This window comes from Scyliorhinus torazame, chromosome 5 (genome assembly GCF_047496885.1).
Source record: "Scyliorhinus torazame isolate Kashiwa2021f chromosome 5, sScyTor2.1, whole genome shotgun sequence".
Taxonomy (NCBI): Eukaryota; Metazoa; Chordata; class Chondrichthyes; order Carcharhiniformes; family Scyliorhinidae; genus Scyliorhinus; species Scyliorhinus torazame.
This window is the reverse complement of record NC_092711.1, coordinates 145,160,412-145,187,238: the sequence shown is the minus strand read 5'-3', so window position 1 is coordinate 145,187,238 and position 26,827 is coordinate 145,160,412. Positions and strand designations below refer to the sequence as shown.

General features: G+C 46.2%; 1 long non-coding RNA gene across 1 annotated transcript; it reads left to right on the top strand.

Annotated features, from left to right (window-relative positions):
* Positions 1-65: 65 nt before the first annotated feature.
* On the top strand, positions 66-15,074 carry LOC140421984 (uncharacterized). Its single transcript, XR_011947198.1, has 4 exons — positions 66-201; positions 4,939-6,716; positions 10,486-10,563; positions 12,659-15,074. It is a non-coding gene; the product is annotated as an uncharacterized lncRNA (long non-coding RNA).
* Positions 15,075-26,827: the final 11,753 nt, after the last annotated feature.

Here is a 26,827-nt window from a genome sequence, read left to right as displayed (position 1 = left end):
CACATGCGCAGCATCCACTCTCCTTTAGACATGCGCAGTCTCAGGCAGGGGGGAGAACACCGAGCGGCTCCCACGTCTGCGCACTGGAACCCAGTGACGACTCCGCGGAATAGAGTAATTCCTATTGGCTGATTCAGGGAGGGCTCCATTGTGATGTCACAGCGGAAGTGAAGGTAAAACCTCCTCCTGTCTCCAACATCTGTGAGTGAAACACTTTATTTTCTCCCCCTTTCCATTTCTTTTCTCATTCTCACCTTCAATTGAAAGGAAGTGAATCCAGGAAGGGTGCAGACTCTGGAAAGCTTGGCCCAGGTCTCTCTCTCTCTTAAAGACAGTGATGTGGAGATGCCGGCGTTGGTCTGCGGTGAGCACAGTCAGAAGCCTTGCAACACCAGGTTAAAGTCCAACAGGTTTGTTCTCACTAGCGCTCCGAAAGCTAGTGATATCGAAACAAACCTGTTGGACTTGAACCTGGAGTTGTAAGACTTCTTACTGTCTTAAAGACATTGACATCCTTTGCTCCCTTAGCTTGACACATTTATTTATTTGGCTAAAATAATGGTCTGTTTCCTGAAGTTCAGAATTAAAGGGCTGGTTTCCCCAGGAGATGATGATATTTAAGGGGTCAGTAAATTAATATCTGACAGAGATATGTCCAGTGTTGTTATTTGGTACATATTAGATATATTGTTTATGGTTCTATAATGAAGTATATTATTATTTCAATCGTGTAATATTGTGCTGTAGCTACGTTATATATTTACAGTCATCTCTTCCCTCAGAGGGTTGTGATTCTCTGGATTTCTCTTCCAAAGGGACCAGTGGAGTCTGGGGGTCACTGAATGCCGGTGGGGAGGGGTTGAGGGATAAGGCCCCGCATCTTGCTAACTTCCCCTTCGGATGGTCCCCCTTGGATTTAAATATTTGGGAATGTCAATGACACCCCCTTTCAGACAGCTATATGGGGCCAACTTTCCACAGCTGATGGTGACTATTAGGTGGGACCTTGCCCGGTGGTCGGATCTTTGGATTTCATGGCGAGGGAGGATCGTCTTCATTAAAATGAATGAGTTGCCCGTCAACTGCTAGGGGGGAGGTGGGGAGGGGAGGGAGTGAGGAGGGGAGGGGAGGGAGTGAGGTGGGGCGGTTGGTTCGGGAGTTGGGGGTTGGGTGGGTTTGGGGGTTTTGTGTTGGTTTTATTTTGTAATGTTATAAGAACATAAGAACTCGGAGCAGGAGTAGGCCATCTGGCCCCTCGAGCCTGCTCCACCATTCAATTAGATCATGGCTGATCTTTTGTGGACTCAGCTCCACTTTCCTGCCCGAACACCATAACCCTTAATCCCTTTATTCTTCAAAAAACTATCCATCTTTATCTTAAAAACATTTAATGAAGGAGCCTCTACTGCTTCACTGGGCAAGGAATTCCATAGATTCACAACCCTTTGGGTGAAGAAGTTCCTCCTAAACTCAGTCCTAAATCTACTTCCCCTTATTTTGAGGCTATGCCCCCTAGTTCTGCTTTCACCCGCCAGAGGAAACAACCTGCCTGCATCTATCCTATCTATTCCCTTCATAATCTTATATATGTCTATAAGATCCCCCCTCATCCTTCTAAATTCCAACGAGTACAGTCCCAGTCTACTCAGCCTCTCCTCGTAATCCAACCCCTTCAGCTCTGGGATTAACCTAGTGAATCTCCTCTGCACACCCTCCAGTGCCAGTACGTCCTTTCTCAAGTAAGGAGACCAAAACTGAACACAATACTACAGGTGTGGCCTCACTAACACCTTATACAATTGCAGCAGAACCTCCCTAGTCTTAAACTCCATCCCTCTAGCAATGAAGGACAAAATTCCATTTGCCTTCTTAATCACCTGTTGCACCTGTAAGCCAACTTTTTGCGACTCATGCACTAGCACACCCAGGTCTCTCTGCACAGCAGCATGTTTTAATATTTTATCATTTAAATAATAATCCCTTTTGCTGTTATTCCTACCAAAATGGATAACCTCACATTTGTCAACATTGTATTCCATCTGCCAGACCCTAGCCCATTCACTTAGCCTATCCAAATCCCTCTGCAGACTTCCAGTATCCTTTGCACTTTTTGCTTTACCACTTATCTTAGTGTCGTCTGCAAACTTAGACACATTGCCCTTGGTCCCCAACTCCAAATCATCCATGTAAATTGTGAAATTGTTATCTGCTGTAAACGTTAAAATGCTAAAATCTGAATAAAAATACTTTTTTTAAAAATCTATCCACTACTCCAATAATGGCTGGACTGAAACACTGGAGATCGACACAAACAGCAGCCCGTCATCTGCACACAGAGTGATCTTGTGCTGCCTCACCCCACCCCCCAGTCCTGATATCCGATGATCAGATCTAATATCCTCCGGCAAGGGCTCAATGGCCAATGCAAACAGCAAGGGAGACAGAGAGCAGCCCTGTCTAGTCCCGCTCTCAAGCTCAAAATTCAACACCCTTAAACCATTTGTGAGCACCGAATGATCAATGAAAGGTTTCCACCTCCGGGTGAGCCCCTCTGCCGTCCCCCACAAAGCGAACGTGACCTTCTCCAGCCGCAGGGATTCTGCCAGGTCGCTCACCCACATTCCCGCTTCCTGCCGCTCCGAATCCCGCCAGCACAACAAAATCCATCTCCGGGCTATCAGGGAGGCGGAGGCCAAAACATCGGCCTCTCTCCCCACCTGGACTCCCGTATCCTCCGACACACCGAATATCGCCACCTCCGGGGCCACCCCCACACCCATAACATCCGAGAACCCCTGCCAGAACCCCTTCAGCAACGCCCTGCCCCCTCCCATCCCGTCTCCAGGAACACCTTCACCCATGGGGTCTCCCCGCCCCATACACACACATACACACACAGACCTCCCTCAGCCCATGCACCCTCTCCCCTCTCCACCTTAGGGAACTCCAACCCATCCAGGAACCGTCTCGACCCCTCCTCCCTGGTCGGGGGCTCCATCTCGTACAGCCACCTATAGAAGGCCTCAAATGCCCCATTCATCCCCTCCAGATCCGTTACCACCTTGCCCCTCTCGTTCCTCACTGTACCAATCTCCCTCGCCGCTGCCTGCTTCCTCAGCTGATGGGCCAGCAGCCTGCTCGTCTTTTCCCCACTCATACACTGCCCCTCCGCAACTGCCCCGTGGACACCAACCCAAACTCCATCTGGAGCCTCTGCCTCTTCTTTAACAACCTCTCCTCCGGGGCCACCGAGTCCCTCTGATCCACCCTCAGAGTATCCCCTACCAGCCTCGCCCTCGTCCCTCACCAGCCTCTCCGAACAGGCGCCGGAATGTGGCGACTAGGGGCTTTTCAAAGGAACTTCATTTGAAACCTACTTGTGACAATAAGCGATTTTCATTTTTCATTTCATTTCACGCTCCACCCTCTCCCTATGCACATCGATCGAAATAAACTCCCCCTAACTACTGCCTTAAGTGCCTCCCACAGTGTGGTGGCTGTGACCTCCCGCGTGTCGTTCAACTGCACATAGCCCCGTGTGGCAGCCCTCACTTGCTCACACACTCCCTCATTCGCCAACAGCCCCACGTCTAACCTCCACTGCGGCCATTGCCCCCCCCCCTTCCCCTGCACCTCCCGCAAATCCACCCAGTGCGGCGCGTGGCCGGAAACCACAATCTCCGAGTCGGCCACCCCGGCCCACAGCACCTTGTCCATAACAAACTGTCGATCCGGGAATACACCCGGTGCGTACGGGAGAAATACGAAAACTCCTTCGCCCTCGGCTTCCCAAACCTCTGTGGTTCCGCCCCCTGATGTACTTCATGACCCTCCTCCACCCGACTTAAAACTCGACCGATCCAAACTCGGATCCAGGATCGTATCGACATCACCCTCCATAATCATCCGGTGCATTGTCCAGGTCCGGGATCTTCCCTAACACCCGCCTCATAAAAGTCCACCTCGTCCCAATTCTGGACATAAATCAGGAATACCGGCATCCCCTCCAACTACCCACTGACCGTCACATACCGGATCGGCCACAATGCTCCCCCAGCCCAAAAAACAATCTCTTATTAACCAACAGCGCCACCCCCTCGTCTTCATGTCGAACCCCGAGTGGAACCCCTGCCCCACCATCCCCTTCCTCAGCCTCGTCTGATCCCCCAACTTCAGGATCGTCTCCTGCAAGAACACAACGTCCGCCTTCAGGCTCCTCCAATGCGCAAAAACATGTGACCGTTTAACCGGCCTATTCAGCATGGTGGCCCCCGGCCAAGGCCGCTGACTTCCCTCCGCCCTTACAGTCCACCCCTCCCCCATCCTCTCAGGCACAAACAAAGAGAAACAAAAGGCACGCTCACCATCACCGCTCCCCCATCGAAACCTGCGAGGTGGTCGAGGGTTATGGGGAAAAGGCAGGAAAATGGAGAGAAAGCTGAGATGAGGAGGGATTTCTTCACTCGAGGATGTGGTGAAACTTTGGAATTCTCTCCCCCAGAGACCGTGGAGCCTCAGTCATCAAGTATTTTCAAGACAGACACTGATAGGTTTCTCGATATTGAAGAGATCGAGGGAACTGGGGAATAGTTTGGGAAAATGGTGCTGAGGTAGGTCAGCCAATTATCTCATTGAATGGTCGAGTAGGCTCGATGGGCTGAATGGCCGACTGTAGCTCCTATTTGTTATGATCTCTGTGTCCTGGACAGGAAGCAGTGAGCATGGATCTGTCAATCAGCCTGAATCAGCATCTTCAGGAGAATTGGGAGGGTGAATATTAGATACAGCAGAGTGAGAATGGAGAGAGAGTGTGTGGGATGGAGATTTACAGCTTTTGGGGAACAAGAGAGGAAAGAATGTTCCAGAGAAATTAAAATAATCTGTTCTGAATTTCTATCCTGTACTGATTGTGATGTCTTTTGTAAACTCCTTTTACAGGATGTTAAAAGGACAGAATTTACAGACAGAAATCTCAAACATCACGTCTAGATCTGACAGACTCACTCGGTTCATCGGCCATTAAATCCAGAAGGAGAAATGTTTGCCCTGATGGCTTCAAAAGATTTTAACCATCAGTGTGACTGGAAAAGCACCAGGACACATCCACCCGAGTGAAAGTGTTCCAGAGCACTGACTGTGGAAAAAGCCTGAACTAGTTACACAGCCTGAAAAAACATCGCACCATTCACTGCGGGGAGAGACCGTACACGTGTTCTGTGTGTCGACGAGGCCTCAACAGATTGTCCAACCTGGAGAGACAGGAGGAGACCCAAAACATGGAGAAACGGTGGAAATGTGGGGACTGTGGGAAGGGATACAGATCCCCATCAGAGCTGGAAGTTCACCGACGCAGTCACACTGGGGAGAGGCTGTACACCTGCTCTCAGTGTGAGAAGGGATTCACTCAGGTATCCAGCCTGAAAAAACACCAGCGAGTTCACACCGGGGAGAGGCCATTCACCTGCTTTCAGTGTGGGAAGGGATTCAGTGAGTTATCCGACCTGAGGAGACACCAGCGAGTTCACACTGGGGTGAGGCTATTCACCTGCTCTCAGTGTGGAAAGGGATTCACTTGGTTAGAGAACCTGCAGTCACACCAACGAATTCACACTGGGGAGAAGCCATTTACATGCTCTCATTGTGGGAAAGGATTCACTCAGTCAAATTGCCTGCAGACACACCAGCGAATTCACACTGGGGAGAGGCCGTTCACCTGCTCTCAGTGTGGGAAGGGATTCTGTGTTTCCTCGTCCCTGCTGAGACATCAACGAGTTCACAATTGTTTACAGTGATGGATTCTGCTGTTATTGTTTCTGCTTCAATTACATCCAGGACTGCATTTCGTTCTCTTTTCTCTTTCTCTCTCAGGGAATCTGAGACAGGAAAAGTGATGCAACCGTGGCGAACAAGAAAAGTTAAAGATTCCATTAGATCAAAGGAAGAGGCTCATAAAGTGGCCAAAATAGTAGTGAGCCTGAGGATTGGGAACTTGTTTCAGAATTCAGCAAAGGAGGACCAAGAAACTGATAAAGAGAAAATAGAATATGAGAGCAAACTGGGGAAAAACATGAAAACCGACTGGAAAAGTTCCGATAGGAATGTGAACAGGAAAAGATTCGCAAAGACCAATGTGGGTCCATTCCAGGCAGAGACAGGAGAGTTTATAATGGGGAATAAGGAAATGGCAGAGAAACTAAACAATGTGTGACTGTTTTCACGGAGGAAGATACAGAAATTGTCCCCAAAACACTAGAGAACCAAGGGACCAGTGAGCACGAGGAACTGAAAGAGATTAGTCTTAGTGAAAAAGTAGTACTGGAGAAATTAGCGTGGTTGAAAGTTAATAAATCCCCAAAAGCTGCTGCTCTACATCCCAGAGTGTTGAAAGAGGCGGCTGTAGAGATAGTGGATACATTGGTGATCATCTTTCAAAATTCTATAGATTCTGGAATGGTTCCTGCAGATTGGAAGGTGGTAAATGTAACCCCAATATTTAAGGAGGGAGAGAAAACGGGGAACCACAGACCCATCAGCCTGACATCAGTAGTTGGGAAAATGCTACAATCTATTATAAATGATGTGATAACATACGAATTAGGAACAGGAGTAGGCCACTTGGCCCCTCGAGCCTGCTCCACCATTCAATAAGTTCACGGCTGATCTGATTCAAACCTCAACTCCACAGAGGCCCCTCAGAAAATAAATGTTGGGAGATGGTAATAATATTCTTTATTATAATAATCTTATTATTATTGTCACAAGTAGGCTTACAATAACACTGCAATGAAGTTACTGTGAAAATCCCCTTGTTGCCACACACCGGCGCCTGTTCAGTTACACTGGGAGAATTCAGAATGTCCAATTCACCTAACAGCACATCTTTCAGGACTTGTGGGAGGAAACCGGAGGAAACCCACGCAGACACAACGAGAATGTGCAGGCTACTCACAGACAATGACCCAAGCCCTGAATCAAAGTTGGTTCCTGGTGATGTGAGCAACGGTGCTAACCACTGTGCTACTGTGCCACTTGTAGATGCTACACACTGCTGCCACTGGGTATCAATGGTGGAGATGGTCCAGGGTGATCTCTGGTGTATGGGCCGGGGAGGGCAAGGTTTCGGCAATACACCAAGAGATGAAAGAAGAGGGGGAAGCGCTACCAGAAGAGTTGAAGGGTAAATGGGAGGAGGAGCTGGGGGAGGAGATCGAGGAAGGTTTGTGGGCTGATGCCCTGGGTAGGGTTAATTCCTCCTCCTCATGTGCCAGGCTCAGCCTGATACAATTTAAGATGGTTCACAGAGCGCACTTGACGGGGGTGAGGTTGAGTAGGTTCTTTGGGGTAGAGGACAGATGTGGAAGGTGTTCAGGGAGTCCGGCGAACCATGTCCATATGTTTTGGTCATGCCCGGCGCTGGAGGGGTTCTGGAGAGGAGTGGCGGGAGCAATATCTCAGGTGGTGAAAGTCCGGGTCAAGCCAAGCTGGGGGCTAGCAATATTTGGAGTAGTGGACGAGCCGGGAGTGCAGGAGGCGAAAGAGGCCGGCATTCTGGCCTTTGCGTCCCTAGTAGCCCGGCGAAGGATCTTGCTAATGTGGAAGGAGGCGAAGCCCCCTAGCGTGGAGGCCTGGATAAACGACATGGCTGGGTTCATAAAGCTGGAGAGGATTAAGTTTGCCTTGAGAGGGTCTGCGCAGGGGTTCTACAGGCGGTGGCAACCATTCCTAGACTATCTCGTGGAGTGTTAGAGGAAGGTCGGTCAGCAGCAGCAGCAACCTGGCCGGGGGGGGGGCGGGAATGGGGGATTACTTGGGGTGATGGATGAGCAGGAGATAACATGAAGGGTGGGGGAAACTGGCACGTGCGGGAGAGAGCCACTGTATAAAGCTATGTAAATATACCATTTTGCCATGTATATTTCTTGCTCAGTGCGATTTCGTGTTATTTTGTTACGGGGGGGTGGGGGGGGGTTGTTTGTAAGGGGAAAAAATTGTGCTGGTAAAAAAGTTTAATAATATATATATATATATATTTTATATGGTGGAGATGGTGAATGGGGTGCTGATCATGTGCCTACTTTGTCTTGTATAAAACAAACTCTCCGATTTGAATAAGACTGTCTGATAATCAAGCACTTTAAAGAATTGATTAAAACCTAATAAATTTAACTAATCCAGTCCATTTGAAAAAAAGATTGTCTCTTCAAAGATATGTTGTTACAAATTACAGGAGATCTTTGTAGTTGCATTGAATACCTTGACTCCTTACACGGACACCTGGCTGACAAGAGGCATTAATTGGACAAGAGCTGAAATGTTTTTCTGGGAATGAAACTGTTTCTCTTTAACCCGGAATCGACTATGTGAGAGTTAAAGGCAATACCAGGCTAAATTACATTGAATATACAACATAGAAACAGCCCAACCAATCCATGCCAGTGTTTAGACTTCACCTGAGCCTCCTCTCATGCTTTCCCATCTGACTCGATCAGTGTATCCGTCTGTTCATTTCTCCCTCATGTGTTCATCCAGCTTCCCCATTAATATATCAATGTTATTCACCTCCACCAATCCCTGTGGTAGCGAGTTCCACATTCCCACCACTCTCTGGGGAAGAAATTTCTCTTGAATTCCTGATTAGATTATCTCACATTGATAGCCTCTAGTTTTGCTCTTACCCTTACAAGTGAAAACATTCTCCCTGTGTATCAAAATCTTTCATAATTTACAGCCCTCCATTAGCCCCAAAGCTTTGTATTGTGAAGAGAGCAGTGACCCGGCCTATTCATCGTCTCCTGATAGGTTTAACCTCTCACGCTAAAAATCTGAAGACATAAATGCTTTGTTCGCACTTGAGCTCAGCGCAGTGAGAGCAGGGATGGAGTTACAAGGAGCCTGAGCAAAGCAGATGCACTGAGAATGGGTGGGCTGGTCTGAACTGTGTGAATAAGCTGGTTAATCAGACTGTCCATGATCGGTGACTTTGTGGTCTGGGTAGTGGAGGAGCTCAAGTGTCAATCTTCAATAACCAGATTAATTTGCATTTATACAGCACATTTAATGTAATTAAATTTCCCAAGGTGATTCACAGGGACATTGCAAATCCGGGTTTCACAGATGATTTGTTAAAATTGTCCAAGCTCATGATCATGTGACAGAAAATACTGCTTCTCTCTGTCTCTGCCTCCACACACTCCCTCCCTATTGATTGTAACACTAATTCATCCCACTATCCTCCTCCTGCTTTCCCCCCAATTCTCATCCCCTGAAGGTGCTGACTCTCGGGTTCAATTTCACTCTCACCTATTGCCCTCCCCAATATGTCACCCAGATGTCTGAAGTTAACAAACTGTTTTCTAAGGGGGACGTCAGATTCAAACCCAATCGAACCCAGTTACATGTACTTTGTGTCCGGAATGGGGTCCCTGCCCTCCACTCCCACTTTCATCCCAGTCCCAGGGGTTTGGAGATTGGGCTCCGGATGGGTACTGGCGACTGAGTCTCTCATAGTCCCCCATGTCCAAAGGAGAGGAGATGCTGCGCATGCGTAGTGACGGTTATTCCAATTGAGGTCAAAAGGGCATCAATGATCACGTGACATCCGTTGCTTATGTTTTCAGTTGGCCAGAAACCAATGGGAAGTGTTGGAGGACCGGAAGGACTCTGGTCCTCCAACCAATCAGAGTGCGGGCATTGTGTTAATGACGTTCCAGCTTCATTCAGACTGAAAAGTCCTGCTGTGCGCAACATCTGTGAGTAAAACACTTCCTTTCCCCCCCCCCCCCCCCCTTTCCATTTCTTTTCTCATTCTCACCTTCAATTGGTCACTTGCAGCAACTGAAGGGAAAGGCAGTGAATCCAGGGAGGGTGCAGACTCTGCAAAGCTTGGCCCAGGTCTCTCTCTCTCTCTCTTAAAGACATTGACATCCTTTGCTCCCTCAGCTCGACACATTTATTTGACTGGCTAAAAGGATTCATAGAATTTCCAGTGCAGAAGGAGGCCAATTGTCCCATTGAGTCTGCACCGACCCTTGGAAAGACCATCCCACTTTAGCCCACCCCATCCCCGAAACCCAGTAACCTCACCTAAACTTTTTGCACACTAAGGGCCAATCCACCTAACTTGCACATCTTTGCACTGTAGGAGGAAACCGGAACACCCGGAGGAAACCCACGCAGACACGGGGAGAACGTGCTGACTCTGCACAGACAGGAATCGAACCTGGTACCCTGGAGCTGTGAAGCAACTGGCCTAACCACTGTGCTACCTTGCTGCCCCTGATGGTCTCTTTCCTAGTGTTCACAATTAATGGGCTGGTTTCCCCAGGAGATGGCTGACATTTAAGGGACAGTAAATTAATGTTGGATTGAAATATGTGTAGTGTTATATTGTACAGATTAGATATATTATTGGTTCTGTAATAAAGCACATTTATTATTATTTCTAGTTGTGTAATATAGTACTGTACCTACGTTATATATTTCCAGAAGAGAAAATGCTGGAAAATCTCAGCCAGTCTGGCAGCATCTGTAAGGAGAGAAAAGAGCGAATATTTTCCAGCCCAGGTAACCCTTTGTCAAAGGTAAAAAGGACAGAAAGTGGGAGATATTTATACTGTCGGGCGAGGGAAAGACAGATGAGTCAGGACCACAGAAAAAATGGAAAAAGAGTACTAAAGGGTAGCACAGTGGTTAGCACTGTGGTTTCCCAGCGCCAGGGTCCCAGGTTTAATTCCCGGCTTGGCTCACTGTGCGGAGTATGCACGTTCTCCCCGTGTCTGTGTGGGTTTTCTCCGGGTGCTCCGGTTCCTTCCCAAAATTCCCAAAAGACGTGCTGTTAGGTAATTTGGACATTCTGAATTCTCCCTCTGTGTACCCGAACACATGCCGGAATGTGGCGACTAGGGGCTTTTCACAGTAACTTAATTGCAGTGTTAATGTAATTCTATTTGTGACAATAAAGATTATTAATAAAATAAAGATTATAATGGCAGTCCCCAGAGAGAATAAAAGTGTGAAAGACCAAACAGCAGAGAAACTAAAATCAGAGGGTAAGCTGTGACAGATGCAGATGTGGGGGGAGGGGGGCATGGTTGGGAGAGAGGTAAAATGAGAAGAAGGGGTGAAGGGGGAAGCAAAGAGGACAAAAGGTAAAGAAAGGGGGGATAAGATAGGGGGAAAGAGTGAGGGGCAAATATATATATGAAGAAAGACAAGAAAGAAATAAAAGGTAATAGACAGTTCAAATGAAATGGAAAGAAAACAAGTGGGTTGAGGTGGGGGTGAAGTTGTTGAATTTGATGTTGAGACCGAAAGGCTGTAGCATTCCTAACCGGAAGATGATATGCTGTTCCTCCAGTTTGTGTTGAGCGTCACTGGAACATTGCAACAAGCCAAGGGCAGACATGGGAGCAGGGTCTTGTGTTAAAATGGCGAGCGGGGACAGCACGATGGCACAGTGGTTAATCACTGCTGCCTCACGGCACCGAGATCCCAGGTTCGATCCCAGCTCTGGGTCACTGTTCACGTGGAGTATGCACATTTTCTCCGTGTCTGCTTGGCGTTTGCCCCTACAACCCAAAGATGTGCAGTGTAGGAGGATTGGCACCGTAAAATTGTCCCTGAATTGGAAAAAATGAATTGGGTACTCCAAATTTATATAAATAAATAAAATGGCAAGCAATGGGAAGGTCAGGGTCCTGAATGTGCACAGACCTAAGGTGCTCAGCAAAGCGACCACTATTATCTAGAAGGACAAGAGCAGCAGATACCTGGGAACCCCACCACCTGGAGGTTCCCTTCCAAGTCATTCACCAGACCGACTTGGGAATATATCGCCGTTCCTTCACTGTCGCTGGGGCAACATCCTGGAACTCCCTCCCTAACAGCACAGTGGGTGTGCAAGGAGGCCACTCACCACCACAATCTGAAGGGCAACTAGGGATGGGCGACAAATACTGGCCTAACCAGTGACACCCAAATCCCGTAAATTAATTTATTTTTTAAAAAAAATTCAGAGTACCCAATTCCTTTTCCCCCAAATAAGTGGCAATTTAGCATGGCCAATTCACTGACCCTGCACATCTTTTAGGGTTGTGGAGGTGAGACCCACGCAGACACGGGAGAATGTGCAGACTCCACATGGACAGTGACACGGGGCTGGGACCGTCAATGAATTTAAAGACAATGTAGTGAAGCTTTGGAATTCTCTACCCCAGAGGACTGTGGAGCCTCAGTCATCAAGTATTTTCAAGACAGAGATTGACTGGTTTCTCAATATTGAACATATCAAGGGATATGGGGGATAGTGTGGGGAAATGGTGCTGAGGTAGATCGGCCAATGATCCCATTGAATGGTTGAGCAGGCTCGATAGGCTTTAAGGTCGACTGCAGCTCCTGTTTGTTATGATCTCCGTGTCCAGGACAGGAAGCAGTGAGCATGGATCTGTCAATCAGCCTGAATCAGCACCTTCAGGAGAATTGGGAGGGTGAACGAACATTAGATATAGCAGAGTGAGAATGGAGGGAGAGTGTGTGGGATGGAGATTTACAGCTTTTGGGGGAACAAGAGAGAAAAGAATGTTCCAGAGAAACTAGAATTGTCTGTTCTGAATTTCTATCCTGTACTGACAATGATGTCTTTTGTAAACTCCTTTTACAGGATGTTAAAAGGATAGGATTTACAGACAGAAATCTCAAACATCACGTCTAGATCTGACAGTCACTCGATTCATCAGCCATTATCTAGAAGGAGTCATGCCTGCCCAACTTGTTGGCTTCAAAAGATTTTAAACATCAGTGTGACTGGAAAAGCCCCGAGACACACACACACGAGTGAGAGTGTTCCAGAGCACTGACTGGGGAAAGAGCTTTAACCAGTTACACAGCCTGAAAAACCATTGCACCATTCACAGCGGGGAGAGACCGTACACGTGTTCTGTGTGTGTGGTCAAAGCTTCAACTGATAGTCCAACCTGGAGAGACTCGAGGAGACCCAAAATATGGAGAAACAGTGGAAATGTGGGGACTGTGGGAAGGTATGCAGAGCCCCATCTGCGCTGGAGATTCATCGACGCATTCACACTGGGGAGAGGCCATTCACCTGCTCTCACTGTGAGAACGGATTCACTCAGTTATCTCATCTGAATTTACATCAGCAAATTCACACTGGGGAGAGGCCGTTCACCTGCACTCAGTGTGGGAAAGGATTCACTCAGTTAATCAACCTGCGGATACATCAGCGAGTTCACTCTGGGGAGAGGCTGTTCACCTGCTCTCCATGTGGGAAGGGATTCACTCATTTATCCAACCTGCGGAGACACAAGCTTGTTCACACTGGGGAGAAGCCGTTCACCTGCTCTGTGTGTGGGAAGGAATTCACTCAGTTGTCCAGCCTGCAGACACACCAGAGAGTTCACACTGGGGAGAGGCCGTTCACCTGCTCTCAGTGTGGGAAGGGTTTCTGTGTTTCCTCGTCCCTGCTGAGACACTAACAAGTTCACAATTGATTACCGTGATGGATTCTGCTCTTATTGTTCCTGTTTCAATTACATCCAGGGCTGCCTTTCGTTCTCTCTTTTTCTCTCTCAGGGAATCTGAGACAGGAAAATTGATGCAACTGTGGCGTACAAGAAATATTAAAAATCCATTAGATCAAAGGAAGAGGCTCATAAAGTGGCCAAAATAAGTGTAAGTTTAGGTTTGAGAATTTGTTTCAGCAAAGAAGGATCAATAAACTGATCAAAAGGAAATAGAATGAGAGCAAACTGGCGAGAAACATAAAAACCGACTGGAAAAGCTCCTTTAAGAATGTGAAAAGGAAAAGATTAGCAAAGACCAATGTGGGTCCATTCCAGGCAGAGACAGGAGAGTTTATAATGGGGAATAAGGAAATGGCAGAGAAACTAAACAATGTGTGTTTGTCTTCACGGAGGAAGATACAGAATTGTCCTAAAAACACTCGAGAAGCAAGGGACCAGTGAGCACGAGGAACTGAAAGAGATTAGTATTAGTGAAAAAGTAGTACTGGAGAAATTAATGTGGTTGAAAGTTAATAAATCCCAAAAGCTGCTGCTCTCCATCCCAGAGTGTTGAAAGAGGCGGCTGTAGAAATAGTGGATACATTGGTGGTCATCTTTCAAAATTCCATAGATTCTGGAATGGTTCCTGCAGATTGGAAGGTGGTAAATGTAACCCCACGATTTAAGGAGGGAGAGAAAACGGGGAACCACAGACCCATTAGCCTGACATCAGTAGGATTGAAAATGCTACAATCTATTATAAATGATGTGATAACATACGGATTAGGAGCAGGAGTAGGCCACTCGGCCCCTCGAGACTGCTCCACCATTCAGTAAGTTCCCAGCTCATCTGATTGTAACCTCAAAACCACATTCCCGCTGACCCACCGATAACCTTTCACCTTCTTGGCAAGAATCTAGCTCGCTCTGCCTTAAAAATATTCACAGACTCTGTTTCCATTGCCCTTTGAGGAAGAGAGTTCCAAAGACTCGCGACCCTCGGGAGAGAAAATGTTCTCTGCCTTAAGTGGGCAGGTTATTACTTTTTGCGTGACTCCAATTTCTAGATTCTCCCACAAGATGAAACAAGCTTTCCACATCCACCCTGACAAGGCCCCTCAGGATCTTATACGGTTCAATCAAGTCACCTAAACTCCATCGGACACAAGCCCACCCTGTCCAATCATTCCTCATAAGACCAGACTCCAATTCCAGGTATGAGTCCAGTAAACCTTCTCTGAACTGCTTCCAACACATTTACATCATTCCTTAAATGAGAGCAATACTGTACACAGTGCTCCAGATGTGGTCTCGCTGATGTCCTGTATAACTGAAGCATAACCTCCCTACTTTTGTATTGAATTACAAAGAACAAAGAAATGCACAGCACAGGAACAGGCCCTTCGGCCCTCCAAGCCCGTGCCGACCATGCTGCCCGACTAAACTACAATCTTCTACACTTCCTGGGTCCGTATCCCTCTATTCCCATCCTATTCATGTATTTGTCAAGATGCCCCTTAAATGTCACTATCGTCCCTGCTTCCACCACCTCCTCCGGTAGCGAGTTCCAGGCACCCACTACCCTCTGCGTAAAAAACTTGCCTCGTACATCTACTCTAAACCTTGCCCCTCTCACCTTAAACCTATGCCCCCTAGTAATTGACCCCTCTACCCTGGGGAAAAGCCTCTGACTATCCACTCTGTCTATGCCCCTCATAATTTTGTATACCTCTATCAGGTCTCCCCTCAACCTCCTTCGTTCCAGTGAGAACAAACCGAGTTTATTCAACCGCTCCTCATAGCTAATGCCCTCCATACCAGGCAACATTCTGGTAAATCTCTTCTGCACCCTCTCTAAAGCCTCCACATCCTTCTGGTAGTGTGGCGACCAGAATTGAACACTATACTCCAAGTGTGGCCTAACTAAGGTTCTATACAGCTGCAACATGACTTGCCAATTCTTATACTCAATGCCCCGGCCAATGAAGGCAAGCATGCCGTATGCCTTCTTGACTACCTTCACCTGTGTTGCCCCTTTCAATGACCTGTGGACCTGTACTCCTAGATCTCTTTGACTTTCAATACTCTTGAGGGTTCTACCATTCACCGTATATTCCCTACCTGCATTAGACCTCCCAAAATGCATTACCTCACATTTGTCCGGATTAAACTCCATCTGCCATCTCTCCGCCCAAGTCTCCAAACAACCTAAATCCTGCTGTATCCTCCGACAGTCCTCATCGCTATCCGCAATTCCACCAACCTTTGTGTCGTCTGCAAACTTACTAATCAGACCAGTTACATTTTCCTCCAAATCATTTATATATACTACAAAGAGCAAAGGTCCCAGCACTGATCCCTGTGGAACACCACTGGTCACAGCCCTCCAATTAGAAAAGCATCCTTCCATTGCTACTCTCTGCCTTCTATGGCCTAGCCAGTTCTGTATCCACCTTGCCAGCTCGCCCCTGATCCCGTGTGACTTCACCTTTTGTACTAGTCTACCATGAGGGAACTTGTCAAAGGCCTTACTGAAGTCCATATAGACAACATCCACTGCCCTACCTGCATCAATCATCTTAGTGACCTCCTCTAAAAACTCTATCAAGTTAGTGAGACAAATTCCCCCACAATAAGCAATAACATTCTATTAGCTTTCCTAATTACTTGCTGTACCTGTATACTCGCCTTTTGTGATTTATGCTCTTGGACACCCAGATCCCTCTGAGTCTCAGAGCTCTGCAATCTCTCACCATTTAGATAATAAGATTTTTTATTCTTCTGGCCAACATGGACAAAACATTTTCCCACGTTATTCTCCATTTGGCAGATTTTATTCCACTCGTTTAACGTATACCTTTTTAACCTCCTTATGTCCCCTTCACAATTTACTTTCCTACCTATCTTTATATCATTGGAACAGAGGAGGAGGAGTTGGCCATTCAGCCCATCGAGCCTGCTCCAATATTCAATACGATCATGGCTGATCATCCACTTCAATGCCTTTTCCCCCACACTATCCCCATATCCATTTGTGTTATTGGTATTTAGAAATTTGTCAGTCTCTGCTTTAAACACACTCAATGACTGAGCTCCCACAGCTCTCTGGGGTACAGAATTCCAAAGATTCACAACCCTCTGAGTAAAGAAATGTCACCTCCGAGACCGGTCCTAAGTGGCTTCCTCCTTACTTTGAAATTGGGTCCCCTGGTTCCAGACTCCCCAACCAGGGGAAGCATCTCACCTGCACCTACCCTGTCTATTCCTGTCTATTCCTTTATGGGTTTTATAAGTTTCAATGAAATCCCCTCTCATTCTTCAAAATTCTGGAGAAAAGAGGCCCAGGTTCCCCAGTCTCTCTTCATAGGACAGTCCGATCTTGCTCAGAACAAGTCTAGTGAATCTTCATTGCCCTCCCCCTGTGGCAATAATACCTTTCCTAAGGTAAGGGGAGTACAACTGCACACAGTACTCCAGCTGTGGTCTAACCAAGGTTCTATACTATTGAAGCAAGTCTTCACTACTCCCGTACTCAAATCCTCTTGTGATAAAGGCCAACATCCCATTAACCATCCTAATAACTTGCTGCACCTGCAGGTTATCCTTCGGTGACTTATTGACAGGACGCCCGGGTCCATTCACACCCAGGTCCCTTTACCACTATTCCCACCCATGTTAACAGCACACGAAGCTCAGGTCACACAGAGGGAGACCATTCGGCCGATCGTGCTAATGCCAGATCTGTGAAAGAGCCAACCAATTAATCCCATTGTCCAGAAATGTTCTTTTCTTTTCAAGGACTAGCCCAATTCCCTTTTGAAAGAAATAGTTGAATCTGTTTCTTGCGCCCTTTCCTGAGCACTCCTGATCACAACAACTTGCCTGTGTTTTAAAAACATGAGGTTATTGTGTGTTTGGATTTTTATTGAGAATTTCGAAGAGAATCAAAATTTTACTCAAAGTTAAAGCTCAATCGGGGCAGCACGGTGGCGCAGTGGTTAGCACTGGGACTACGGCGCTGAGGACCCGGGTTCGAATCCCAGCCCTGGGTCACTGTCCGTGTGGAGTTTGCACATTCTACCCATGTCTACCCAAAGATGTGTGGAGTCGGCCATGCTAAATTGCCCCTTAATCGGAAAACAAAATTTAAATCTTCATCAATCATTTTGATGAGGGCACCAAGTTTGAGGAAAATATTTTTTAAAATCCTTTTGTATAGTATCACAGCCCCTCCAAAAGATTTAGATTTTAGATTTAGATATATTGTTAGGTGTACTGAGGTACAGTGAAAAGTACTGTTCTGCGTACAGTCCAGGCAGATTGTTCCATACAAGAAAAGCATAGGACATACAATTAATACACAATGTAAATACATAAACATCGGGTGAAGCATAATGAGTGTAGTGCTAAATGTAGTCATTGTTGTAATGTACAAAACTGTAGGTAGGACTGGGAAATCCATTTAGTTTTATAATTCCATCACTTTTGCACCATATTCATGGTTATAAGTAACGAGGTCAAGGAAGCCATTTTAAACTATAACATCTAGCTTCTTACACAGATTATGTAACATTTCTTTATTAATCACTTATTGATTTCATATTAGAAGCCAGTCACCAAACAGTTGATTATTCAATATAATTTATAATTCACGAAACAATGTAATCGATAATATTGCAATGGCTGAATTGTTCTTTTAGAAATTAAGATTGTACAGACCTAAATGTTTCTAAACTGCAGAGCTAGCAGAAATCGTTTATCATATTTTGATAAATAGCGGGCTATCATATTCTACCCAAGTCTGGCTCAAGAATAAGCTTATTATTCAACCTGATCAAGATAAGTAAAAAAGAAAGATATTGCCTTCCACAAACTGTCTTTTTAAACCAGTGTATCTTGTATTAACCAAGTGTATGAATTAGATTACTGTATTAATTAGCTACCAGCCAGTAGCAATAATACCTCGGGAGCCTTCATCGAATTGCAACTAATGAAGCCATCATGAATCAGTGGTTATAGTGAAAGACAAAGTTTTATTTGCTGTAATAATGTCAAAGCTTAACTGCTGTGTATGTATAGAATATGAAATAAAGACAAATGTTCTGGTGAGAGAGGCCTTTAAGATCAGATTAGCCTCAACATTTGAAACTGTATGAATAAGGGATTGTATAGAATCAGATAAAGGGATAGTATGTAACAGTTCTATTGTATTCCTGTCTAAGTTAATGAGAGAATGTGGTGTCAGTAATTGGGGATCCAATTAAATTAATCTAGTGACCAAATTGACGAATGATCATGTTACAACAGGCCCAACTCTGACGTGAGTTAATGGTCACTTTGGGGATAAAAGTAGAGGTTCTGAAGGTCTTCCTTGCTGGCCAAGTACTGAAGATTCCCGAGGTCGAATTCCAAGGAAATTACTATAAATGAAGGAGCCAGACTCCCGAGGCTGAATTCCACAAGAATTACTGTCAGAGAAGGAGCCAGAGAGGGTTACGCTTCTACAGACTGATCACCCACACGAAGTTGTAAAAGTCAATGTCTTAAAGCTGTTCAGTAAATATTTTTAATTCAATAAACTTTTAAAATTTACTATCCAGAGGATTCTGAATGTGCCTCAATTGGTTAAAGTCTTGTCTGAACCAAAGTGAATTTATTAAATGGTAAGTTGGGGGTGGCTGACATCAATTAAATTCCAGATAACAAGATCAGATAACAGAAATCTTCAGTTTGCATTTCTATTGTGCCTTTCAAACCCACAGGACGTCCCAAAGTGGTTTACAGCCAAAGAAGTGCTTTTGAAGTGCAGTCACTGTTGTAATGTAGGAAACACAGCAGCCAATTTACACACAGCAAGATCCCACACACAGCAATGTGATAATGAGCAGATGATCTGTTTTTAGTGATGTTGACTGAGGGATAAATATTGACCGGGACACCGGGGCTAACCCCTGCTCTTCTTCAAAATAGTGGCTGTGGGAACTTTTACACCCACCTGAGAGGGGCAGACAGGGCCTCAGTTTAACATCTTATTTGAAAGAAAGCTGTTGTGACAGGGCAGCACTCCCTCAATGCTGGGACGAGGAATGTTGGAACTGGCTTTTGTCCACAGGACCCTAACTGGGAATTAAACGTCTGACTCAGAGGTGATAGTGCTGCCCACTGAGCCAAGGCAGACACTAGTTAGAAAGAAAAAGTTATACTTTAAAACCCTCCACCCATACTCACTCTTCCATCGGACAGCAGATACAAAAGTTTGAGAGCACGCAAGAACAGTTCAAAACCAGCTTCTTCCCCGCTGTTACCAGACTCCTAAACTACCCACTTGTGGACTGATCTGATTAACACTGCACCCCTGTATGCTTCACCCGATGCTGGTGTTTATGTAGTTACATTGTGTACCTTGTTGCCCTATTATGTATTTTCTTTTTTATTTTCATGTACTTAATGATCTGTTGAGCTGCTCACAGAAAAATACTTTTCACTGTACCTCGGTACACGTGACAATAAACAAATCCAATCCAATCCTTTACCTCCAGTGCCTAAATCTAATACTTAAAGACCCAGTATAAATAATAAATGAATTTGACTGACAATTGTTGAGGTGTTTTAGAGCCACACGTTTTGACTTTCCACTGGCTCCTCTGGAACCTTTCTGTCTATATCTCGTGTCAATGACAGTCAGGCGATGGAGCTGAGGCTCAATTTAGCTGAGAATAATGGGGCCTGTGTCCCCAGTTGGGAAACTGTCACAGTGTGTCGCAGTAATAGGGAGGCGGGAAGGCGCTGAAGGACTGACTGGGAAATGGGCCTCCAACCAATTGTTACATCGGTCACTATTCCGATCCCAGACCAGACCCCAACAGTGGCTGAGATACTGGACCAAAACCCCAATATTTCAGTTTATTTGTGTGACTGTGCGGAATGAATGATTCGCTCCAGGAGTGATTGCATGAAGGAATAGGGCTTGGTTATTTTTAAAATAAAACTTTATTGTGGCTACAATATTAAACATTTTAACTTCACACCCAAAACAACAGCTTACAATTACCCATTTAAACATTACTACTCAATCTCCCATTAAACAACAGGAAAAGAAAGATACAGCTCTCAATCTGTCTCACTGTGGGAGAATTATGGACCCAGATTTCAACCCCTCTCTCCAATTCTTTCACCAAAAACTGCTCTTTAAAGATTTTAAAAATGTCTTTCTGCCTTCCTCGGTTGCACCCAGCAATGACCTCATCTCCCCAAGCTGGAAAACAAATGATCTCTGACGGCTGCCCCAGAGGGCTGTGGAAGCTGAGTCATTGAGTGTGTTTAAAGCAGAGGCTGACAGATTTCTAAATCCCAATAACACAAAGGGATATGGGGATAGTGTGGGGGAAAAGGCATTGAAGTGGATGATCATCCATGATCGTATTGAATGGTGGAGCAGGCTCGATGGGCTGAATGGCCAACTCCTGCTCCTATGTTCCAATGGTACAAAGATAGGTAGGAAAGTGAATTGTGAAGGGGGCATAAGGAGACTAAAGTGATTTAGATAGATTAAATGAGTGGGAAAAAAATCTGCCAAACGGTGTATAATAAGGGAAAAATGTGAAATTGTCCATCTTGGTAGAAAGAATTTAAAAAGCTTATGATCGAAATGGTGAGAGATTGCAGAGCTCTGAGATTCAGAGGGATCTGGGTGTCCAAGAGCATGAATCACAAAAGGTGAGGATACAGGCACAGCAAGTAATTAGGAAAGCTAATAGACTGTTATTGTTTATTGTGAGGGGAATTGAATACAAAAGTAGGGAGGTTATGCTTCAGTTATACAGGACATTGGTGAGACCACATCTGGAGCACTTGTGTGCAGTATTGCTCTCATTTAAGGAATGATGTAAATGTGTTGGAAGCAGTTCAGAGAAGGTTTACTGGACTCATACCTGGAATTGGAGGCTGGTCTTATGAGGAATGATTGGACAGGCTGGTCTTGTGTCCGATGGAGTTTAGGTGACTTGATTGAACCGTATAAGATCCTGAGGGGCCTTGACAGGGTGGATGTGGAAAGGATATTTCCCCTTGTGGGAGAATCTTGGGGTCACTTTAAAAGTAATAACTTGTCCATTTACTCTCTTGGCTACATCGAGGGCATCTTGAAACCCATCGTACAAGGTACGCCCAGCTTCTGTCGTGACACGACGGACTTCCTACAGAAACTCAGCAACCATGGACCAGTTGAACAAGGAACATTCCTCGTCACAATGGACGTCTCGGCACTCTACACCAGCATCCCCCATGACAACGGCATTGCTGCAACAGCCTTAGTATTCAACACCAACAACTGCCAATCTCCAGACGCAATTCTGCAACTCATCCGCTTCATTCTAGATCACAACGTCTTCACCTTCGACAATAAGTTCTTCATCCAGACGCACGGAACAGCCATGGGGACCAAATTCGCACCCCAATACGCCAACATCTTCATGCATAAGTTTGAACAGGACCTACTCACCGCACAGGACCTCAACCGACGTTATACACCAGATACATTGATGACATTTTTTTCCTTTGGACCCACGGCGAAGAATCACTGAAACGACTACACGATGACATTAATAAGTTCCATCCAACCATCAGACTCACCATGGACTACTCTCCAAAATCAGTTGCATTCTTGGACACACTCGTCTCCATCAAGGACGGTCACCTCAGCACTTTGCTTTACCTCACGATGCTCCACTTCTCCAGCTTCCACCCTAAACACATTAAAGAAGCCATCCCCTATGGACAAGCTCTCCGTATACACAGGATCTGCTCAGGCGAGGAGGAGCGTAACAGACATCTACAGACGTTGAAAGATGCCCTCGTACGAACGGAATATGGCACTCGACTCATCGATCAACAGTTCCAACGCGCCACAGCGAAAAACCGCGCCGACCTCCTCAGAAGACAAACATGGGACACAACCGACAGAATACCCTTTGTCGTCCAGTACTTCCCCGGAGCGGAGAAACTACGTCATCTTCTTCACAGCCTTCAACACGTCATTGATGATGATGAACATCTTGCCAAGGTCATCCCCACACCACCACTACTTGCCTTCAAACAACCGCGCAACCTCAAACAAACCATTGTTTGCAGCAAACTACCCAGTCTTCAGAACAGTGACCACGACACCACACAACCCTGCCATGGCAATCTCTGCAAGACGTGCCAGATCATTGACAAGGATACCACTATTACACATGAGAACACCACCCACCAGGTACGCGGTACATACTCGTGCGACTCGGCCAACGTTGTCTACCTCATACGCTGCAGGAAAGGATGTCCCAAAGCGCGGTACATTGGCGAGACCATGCAGACTCTGCGACAACGAATGAACGGACATCGCGCAACAATCACCAGGCAGGAATGTTCCCTTCCAGTCGGGGAACACTTCAGCAGTCAAGGGCATTCAGCCTCTGATCTCCGGGTAAGCGTTCTCCAAGGCGGCCTTCAGGACGCGCGACAACGCAGAATCGCCGAGCAGAAACTTATAGCCAAGTTCCGCACACATGAGTGCGGCCTCAACAAGGACCTGGGATTCATGTCGCATTACATTCATCCCCCACCATCTGGCCTGCGAAATCCTACCAACTGTCCTGGCTTGATACAATTCACACCTCTTTAACCTGGGGTTACCCCATCTCTGGATCTGTAAAGATTTAATCACCTGCTAATGCTCGCATTCCAAGCATTGTTTGGCATCTTTGAATTTGTCTATATATATGTTTCTGGAACATACCTCTTCATTCACCTGAGGAAGGAGCAGCGCTCCGAAAGCTAGTGACATCAAAACAAACCTGTTGGACTTTAACCTGGTGTTGTAAGACTTCGTACTGTGCTCACCCCAGTCCAATGCCGGCATCTCCACATCATTGTCCATTTAAGGCAGAGGAGAACTTTTTTCTCGGAGAGTCGTGAGTCTTTGGAACTCTCTTCCTCAAAAGGCAGTGGAAGCAGAGTCTTTGAATATTTTTATGGCAGAGCTGGACAGATTCTTGATAAGCAAGGGGATGAAAGGTTATCGGGGGGTTTCAGGAATGTGGAGTTGAGGTTTCAATCAGATCAGCCGTGAACTTATTGATTGGTGGAGCAGGCTCGAGGGGCCGAGTGGCCTACTCCTGCTCCTAATTCGTATGTTATCACATCCTTTATAATAGATTGTAGCATTTTCCCTCCGACTGATGTCAGGCTAATGGGTCTGTGGTTCCCGTTTTCTCTCTCTCCTTAAATAGTGGGGATACATTTCCCACCTTCCAACCTGCAGGAACCATTCCAGAATCTATTGAATTTTGAAAGATGATCACCAATGTATCCATTATCCCGAAAGCCACATCTTTGGTGTTGAAAGAGGACCGGCTCTCCGTGTTATTGACCAGAGGCTGAGTGAGCTGACTCAATATCTGTCAGCTCATGAGGCCGAGCTGCAAACACCATGAAGGGACTCGATGATCCAGAGCAGAGACACCTGAACGTTGAGCAAGATGCCTCCTCAGCAAGCTAAGAATTGAATCCTTGGAAAACCGGCCGAGTGATGTCGGGGACTCCTGGAGGACTTGGAGAACCGAGGGTCAGAGAAAGAACATCTAGTTGTCGGCCAGCCAGAAGGTGTGGAGGGTGAGGCTCCCGTGAGGTTCTTCGAGGACCGGCTGCCACGTTTTCTCCAGCTGAATGTGAAGACTGGGTGTTTCAAATTAGAATGGGCATCGGATCCTGTCTTTGAGGGCGAGGGATATTTTTCATCCCAGGACTGTAGTCATTCACTTCCACAACTTGAAAGATCGGCAGAAGGTCCTGGAGACGGGGACGGTGAGGTGGGACCTGGCTCCATGAGGGAGTGAGGATTTCCTTCTTCCAGGACTTTCCGGCAGCCACACAAACGAAACATCAAGGCTTTGATTAAGTTTGAAGGGAACTCAAGGCTGTGGGAGTGAATTATGTCGCTTTATCCTGTGACCCTGAAAATTATATCCGACAACTCCGGCAAGTCTTTCAATAATCCAACTACTGCCTTGGCCTGCGTTCAATCCATGAAGGACAAGGATTGGAGCGATGATTTGCAGCTCAGACTAACTCAGGCTCTAATCCGAACTCTTTCCCTGTCATGGTGTTGTCTGAATTTATTATCTTTTATCCTATTGAAGGGAGTTCTGTGAGCGCCGATTAAATGTCTTCTCCTCGAGTGTTACAGTAACTCGTATTATCTTATCTAGGGCCGTGTCTTTCAACTATTATCCGAGCGTTAATCATGGCAGAACTGCGTGGTGCCATTGCCGAAGGGTGGGTGGTGGTGGATGCAGGTCTTCATGGGTGGGTCTAAAATGCGGGAGGGACCTTCGATCCCCATTCCCTTGTTGGCCCTTCTTTTCTTCTCCTCATTTTGGAGAAGATATCCTGAGGGTAATAACAGTCTGGCCGTGGGGTTAATCCTCTGGGTCCTCAGTCTTATTGAGGAATGTCCCCTTGGATCTATTGTGGTGGTGATTCTTTTGTATTTTTGTTATTATGGGAGGGTTTATGTGTTGTTGACTTTATCCTACTCTGGTACAGACAGGGCTATTATCCGGGAAAGGAGCAGTTTGGGGAAACTTTGGTGCTTCTGGTGTAAAGTGAGTTGGAGGAGGGGGTAATGGTGCACACCCGATTGTGATGTGAAAATCTGTTCCTGTCTCTCTGTCGCCTAACTAATGGCGGCAGTTAATCTGCAAATTTTCCCAGGGAATGTACGGGGCATCCATCACCCTATCAGAAGGAAAAATATCCTCTCCTTTCTTAAGGAGAAAGTCGACATAACCTTAGTGCAGAAAACTCATCTGGATGATGAGGAACAGTTCTGGTCAGCCTATTATAGGAACGATATTGTTAAACTAGAAAGAGTGCAGAAGAGATTTACGAGGTTGCTGCCAGGACTTGATGTTCTAAGTTATAAGGAGAAGCTGGATAGGCTGGGACTTTTTTACCTGGAGCGTTGGAGGGTTAGGTGTGATATTATAGAAGTCTATAAAATAATGAGCACAGAGAAGGTATATAGACGACATCTTTTCCCTAAGGTAGAGGAGTCTAGAACCAGAGGGCATAGGTTTAAGGTGAGAGCAGAGAGATACAAAAGAGACCAGTGGGGAAGTTTCTTCACACAGAGGGTGGTGAGCATCTGGAACGGCTGCCAGAGGCAGTGGGAGAGGCGGGTACAATTTTGTCCTTTAAAAAGCAGTTAGACAGTTACATGGGCAGGGTGGGTATAGAGGGATATGGGCCAAATGCTGGCAAGTGAGGCTAGCTTAGTGATAGAAACTGGCCGGCATGGACAAGCTGGGCCGAAGGGCCTGTTTCCAAGCTGTAAACATCTATGACTCTACCTGGGACAAAAAGAAACCTTGCCTCAAGTTTGTTAAGCTCCAATCACCAGGAGCGAAGGGAGGAGATGGTCTCCCGAAAATCAGGCTTCATCAATTGGCCTCTCGTCTTAGGTTCATAAGGGACTGGGTTAGGATGGGCCCAACATTCATCTGGCTCAATACAGAAGCAGACCAGTCAGGTCTCCCTCGATCCAAAACTGGCATAGGCTGATTATGGAATGCATCTCCATGCAATTTTTAATGTCTATAATTCATTCCGAGTCTGATGCATTGGGTAAAGTATGGGACTCCTATCTCAAATACATACGCTCCAATTTGACTGACTTGCCATGAGTGAATTCAATTTAACTTAGGCCGGGAGTAGGGCACAGTGGTTAATGCTGCTACCTCAGCGCCAGGGACCCAGGTTCAATTCCAGCCTTGGGTGGCTGTCTGTGTGGAGTTTGCACATTCTCCTTGTGTCTTTGTGGGTTTCCTCCGGTTGCTCCAGTTTCCTCCCACTTTCCAAAGATGTGCAGCTAAAGTGGATTGGTCACGCTAAATTGCCCCTTTGTGTCCAAGATGTTTAGGTTAGGTGGCTTGACCATGATCAATGCACCGGGTTACGAGGATAGGATGGGAAGTGGGCTTCAGTGAAGTATTCTTTCTGAGGCTAACTGCAGACCTGAGGGGTGAATGGCCTTCTGCACTATAGGAGTTCTATGTCATCTATGTTGTGTTATTCATTTTAATTTGTATATGCTGTTAGTCTGTTTGTAATATTTTACAAACTGAATTGTTATCCTCTGTTTTTATATAATCTTACTCTCTTTCCACACTCACTATTTTAACCTGTTAACTGGTTGTTCAATTGATCTGGCATTTCATCTCGAGGCTCTGGTCCTTCAAATACCCTGTTCCAAATTAATTCTGCAATGTGTT